This window comes from Triticum aestivum, chromosome 3A (assembly GCF_018294505.1).
Source record: "Triticum aestivum cultivar Chinese Spring chromosome 3A, IWGSC CS RefSeq v2.1, whole genome shotgun sequence".
NCBI lineage: Eukaryota > Viridiplantae > Streptophyta > Magnoliopsida > Poales > Poaceae > Triticum > Triticum aestivum.
This window is the reverse complement of record NC_057800.1, coordinates 170,894,454-170,900,453: the sequence shown is the minus strand read 5'-3', so window position 1 is coordinate 170,900,453 and position 6,000 is coordinate 170,894,454.

Genomic DNA, 6,000 nt, shown 5'->3' with positions numbered 1-6,000 from the left:
TAGCAGAACAACGCTCCAAAATTTCCTCGGTGGGAATTTGAGGATCATCTTGCACATCTTGAACACCGTCTTGAGTTTGCTCTTGATCTTGAGAACCATCTTGAGCTTTCTCTTGACCTTGAGTTTGCTCTTGATCTTGAGGGCTCTCGGTGGCATGAACTTGATCTTAGGCATCATTTGGTGCATCACCATATCCATGGAGTTGATCTTGCCCTTGATCTTGTTCATATGGTTGAGGGCCTTCATTTTGTTCTTCGGAAGCGTGTGGGTCTAGCGTAGGTGATGGATCCACATGAGTAGAGCATTGTCCTTCTCCTTCGGCCACAAGGGGTTCCTCAATGGGGAGTATTTCACCAATCTCCATTCTTCTTATGGCTTGAGGAGGAATTTCATCACCTACATCACAAAGACCAGTTTGCTCCACTTGGGAGCCGTTATTTTCATCAAACTCCATGTTATACGTCTCCTCAATGAGTCTGGTGGACTTGTTGAGAACATGGTAAGCATGAGAGTTTGTGGCATGACCAACAAATATGCCCTCTTGAGCTCTAGGTTCGAATTTAGACAAACGAACACCTTTCTTGAGAATGAAACACTGACAACCGAACACCCAGAAGTAATTCAGGTTGGGCTTGTTGCCGGTAAGTATCTCATATGGAGTCTTGTTCAAGCCTTTGCGAAGGTAGATCCTATTGGATGCATGGATGCGGTGTAGGTGGCTTCGGCCCAAAAGTTGTACAGAGATTTGAATTCCGCCATCATGGTCCTTGCCGCGTCCATCAACGTCTGATTCTTCCTCTCCGCCACACCATTTTGTTGAGGGGTATAGGGTGCGGCATATTGATGCTTGATCCCCTCGTCACTAAGAAACTCATCCAAGGTGTAGTTCTTGAACTCGATGCCATTGTCACTTCTAATCATCAAGATCTTTGCTTCATGTTGACGTTGAGCTTCATTTGCAAAGTTGATGACGGTTTGTTGAGTATCACTCTTCCTTTTGAAGAAATAAACCCATGTATATATTGAGTAGTCATCCACAATCACCAAGCAATAATTTCTTCCACCAAGACTATCAAAGGATGGAGGTCCAAAGAGATCCATGTGAAGGAGCTCCAAGGGCCTCTTCGAGTAGATGATAGTCATGGGTCGGTGAGCCGTTTCATGAAGCTTTCCTTCGATACAAGCAGTGCAAGCATGGTCTTTGGCAAAACTCACATTTGTTAGTCCACGGACATGGTCCCCTTTGAGGAGACTTTGCAAAGATCTCATATTGACATGGGCTAGTAGGCGATGCCAAAGCCATCCCACATCAACTTTAGCCATTAGGCAAGTCGCGATCTTAGTGAGTCGCTCTGAAAAGTTCACCACATAGAGACCGTTCTCGACATGCCCAACAAAGGCTACTTTAAGAGTCTTGCTCCACAAAATGGCCACGGTATCAAGATCAAAGAATGTTGCAAAGCCCATAAGTGCAAGTTGACGAACGGAAGGTAAATTGTATGCAAGGGACTCAACAAGCATGACCTTCTCAATAGATAAATCTTGAGAGATGACCACCTTGCCAAGTCCAAATACCTTAGAAGTTGAGGCATCACCAAATTGGACATGGGTGGGCATAAATGGAATTGTATGCACATCCACCACCAAGTCCTTGCTCCCGGTCATATGATTTGTTGCTCCACTATCGAGCAACCATGACACTCCACCGGAAGCAAACTCCTACAAGAGATCAATGCTTGGACTTAGGTACCCATTTTTTGAATGGCTCCTTTGATGTTAGCAACAAGGGTCTTAGGAACCCAAATAGACCTTTCAATGTACTCATAAGAAGAATCAACAAATTTGGCATGAACATGCCCATCACTAGCATGACACAAAACATAAGAGGGGTTAAAGTCACCGGCTTTGTTGCTAGGGGTGGTTTTGCCCTTCTTGCCATTACCACCCACTTCCTTGGTCTTGTTTTTCTCATGAGCACCCGCACTCGCCTTGACAAAGGTGCCATTGAGCGGGAGAGGTTGCTTGGTATTGTTCGTCTTCTTCTTTGACTTGGGTACAAACCCAAGTCCCTCCTTTCCTACAACTTCCTTTTGATTTCTCAAGAGGTCATTGAGGTTCTTCTCGCCTTGTATGCAAGTCACAAGGCCCTTCTCAAGTTGTTCTTTCATCTTAGCATTTTCCTCCACAAGATGAACATGCTCACAACAAGGGTTAGTAGCATGGGCATTATAAATTAGAATGAAAGGAGGGAAAGTGGAAATCTCCTTAGTTAGTTTCACTTGGAGTTGATCATGAGACTCCTTGAGAGAAGCATGAGCACCCTTTAAGACCTTGCGAGCCTTGTCAAGTGTATCAGACTCTTCCTTGAGTCTATCATGGCCAACCCCAAGTGCAACTTTCTCGGATTTAAGCACACGAGTAAGAACAATAGCATGATCAAGATCTTTTTGTAATTTAGCATGATCAACATTGCGTGACTCCTCAAGAGTCAATCGAAGATCTCGCTCTTCCTCAAGAGCAATGGAAAGATCTGCAATCTCGTCGGCATAGTCATGACTATGCCCCTCCAACTTGGAGATAGTATCCTCATCCGACTCAATGATATCATGGCCTCACCAAGTTGTTCCAAGAGAGCAACAAAGTGCTTCTTGGACTCACCCATGAGCTTTCTCACAAACTTGGTGAACTCATTCTCATCAACTTTCTCCACCTCACTATCATCAACACAATCTAACAATGAAGGAGTAGTAATGATGGTGATTTTGATGTTAGGAGTTACCTTGTTGATAACTTTGGCCATGAGACACTTGGAAATGGTGTTTTTGTTGGGGGGCCATGAAGAGAGACACCTTAGAGGGGGAAGATGTAGCAATGGCAATGGTTGTCCTTGCCATTCCTTCTCCACTTGTATCTTCCTCATCATCGGAAGGGTACTCTTCATGTGCCACCAAGCCCTTTGGAGGAGGCTTCTTGGTGAAGTTGTTCTCGCTAGGAAAGGACTTGGCTTTGTCTTTGCGAATGAGTTTTCCACCATTGTCTTCCCTCTTCTCGTACGGGCAATCGACCACAAAGTGACTCACATTGCCACAATTGTAGCAAGTCCTTACTCGTTGCTTGTTCTTCAACCCACTTGAGTTGTTCTTGGTGAAGTTGGTCCTTGAGTTTCTCTTGTTGCTCCAAAATTGCCTTGACGCAAGAGCCATGTGCTCATGGTAAACATATTTGGTGTCTTCGGGGCCACACTCCTCTTCTTATTCCCCTTCTTCTTCCGGAATGGTCTTGGCCTTCAAAGCAAGGGTGGGAGTGCTTTTCTTTGACCGGAGACGAGCAAGAGCATTGTCGATGGTCTTGGTCATGATGTTCATGGCAATAAACTCATCCAACACTTCACTTGAGGTTAAGGTGTGAAAGTCTGGCCATTGTCAAATCACGGAAGACGTGGCCTTGTTTAATGGCATGATGGCCTTGAGGAACTTGCACTTGATCCAAGTGTGATCTGTGTCCTTGCTTCCATGGTCTTGGAGAGCAACCGCAAGAGTAGTCACCCTTCGGTAAAGATCGTTCTTCCTCATCTTGAAGCATCACAAATTCCTCGGCCTCATCAAGGACCACTTCAAAGTTGGACTATTGGATGCTTGAGCTCCCCTTGTACATAGAAACAATGTGCTCCCAACAATCCTTTGCACAAGTGAAAGGTCATAGGTGCGCTGGGTCTTTGGGAGGAACCGCTTCTTGGAGGATGAACAAAGCGGAGTGATTGTATTGGTTGTCCACTTCTTCTCTTGGGGTGAAGTTGTTTGGATCATGCGGGTAGAAGCCTTGCTCAATGATTCTCCAAAGGTTAGTTGAGCAATGATTCAAATGAGACTTAATGCAGAAGACCCAACTAGCAAAATCACCCTTAACAAGCTTGGGAGGAGGACCATGAATATTAATGCGAGTTGTGGGGACCGGTCCTCCATAGACCGCGGGATGGGAATCGAGGCAAAGGTTCCCGTCCCATTCTTATCATGAGGGAAAGGAACATGAGTATCTTTACTCGCTTCCTTGGCGGAATTGGCCTCCGACTTCGATGTCGTGGGATTAACCACAAGCAAGGGATCAGGAGTAGATTTCATCCCCTCAAGTAATTCTTTAAGCAGGGACTTGACTTCGGTCATCATATATGTCTTAAGTGAAGCTATAGCTGCATTTAAGTCGTCTTGAGTGATCAAAGTCAACTCCATAGCCTCGAGCACTTCCTCCCCGGTGTCAACCATACTCTTCGGGTGGTGAAACCCTTAATAAAGAGATGAGGCTCTGATACCAATTGAAAGGATCGATATGGTTGACTAGAGGGGGTGAATAGGAAATTACCAATTTTTAGTTTTTCTTAACAAATTAGGTTTAGCAACAAAAAGGTTGTCTAGATGTGCAACTAGGTGAACAACCTAGATGATGAAAACAACAACAACAATGAGTATCTTTGCTCAATGGGTACAAAATATCCATGCTACTGCGCCTGGCGTAACAGCTTCTGGTGCAACAACAAGTACTAGCTTAACGTGGGGAGCCAGCGAGTTAGTAGCAGTACGTGGCAAAGTGGCTTTGTTACCTATTCCATTAGGAACCGCATATTTTTTTTAGTCCATCACATTCATGCATATACCATACAAGTGATTGTATTAATACTTTTGAAAGGTGTTTTATTTGCTCGGAGTTCCCGTTTGATACCCGATAAAGCAAATCTAGGTTTTCGCTTTCCTTGCGATGGGCCTGGCCGAGGGGGGGCATGTCAAGTATCCGCCTGGGATCATGTTTTGTTAGGTTTATTCTGGATGTACAATGCAATTTCGGTAGTCATTTTCAATTTCAGTTGGAAAATGCAGTTGGATGTTTGGGGTACTATAAGTGATCAAGGGGTGGTAACTCATATTACAGGGCGGAAACTTTGCACAGAGTTCCATTACGATTAATGGGTGGCTTCGAGATTTCTTGTGGGCACAGGCATCGCAAATCATTCTGTCTTATGGTTCTTCATTATCTGCATATGGTCTTTTATCTTAGGTGCTCATTTTGTCCGGGCCTTCATCTTAATGTTTTTATTCAACGGCCGTGGTTATTGGCAAGAACTCATTGAATCTATCGGTTGGGCTGATAACAAATTCAAAGTTGCTCCTCCTACTCAGCCTAGAGCCTTGAGAATTATACAAGGACGTGTTGTAGGAGTAACCAATTACCTTCTGGGTGGAATTGCCATGACATGGGCATTCTTCTTAGCGAGAATTATTGCGGTAGGATAGTGGCTAAGAGGATTTGAAAGGCATTATGGAATTAAGATTTCCCAGGTTTAGCCAAGGCTTAGCTCAGGACCCCACTACTTGTCGTATTTGGTTTGGTATTGCTACCGCACATGATTTCAAAAGTCATGATGATATTACTGAGGAATGTCTTTATCAGAACATTTTTGCTTCTCACTTTGGGCAGTTAGCAATAAACTTTCTATGGACATCTGGAAATCTGTTTCATGTAGCTTGGCAAGGCTGGATACAGGATCCTTTACACGTAAGACCTATTGCTCATGCCATTTGGGATCCTCATTTTGGTGAACCCGCTGTGGAAGCCTTTACTCGATGAGTTGGCTGCCTGCCATAATCTTGTTGTCTTCTTCTTTCCCTAACCTTATCTTAGCCTTAGGCGCCTCTGGGAAACTTCATAATCTGAATCACTTTCCTCTCCAGGTAGTAACCATAACTTTAACTAGGAAGTCGTCATTATAGGACTGAGTCTTCTTTAGTAGTAGCTGTCTGAGTTTTTCCGCTTTCCCTAATCTCCTCCACTTCATCCGTTGTGGCACGTAATGTCATAGCTTTCAGGGTTGGGTTCTGATAGAACTCTATCCATAGAGACCTCCTCCCTTTTCTCATATATAGCACTTAGAAGAGTGACTTCTCCCCGATAAGGGTTTAGAGTATAGAGAGGATGCCTTTCTATAAATAGTAGTAATAGTAAAAGACAGAA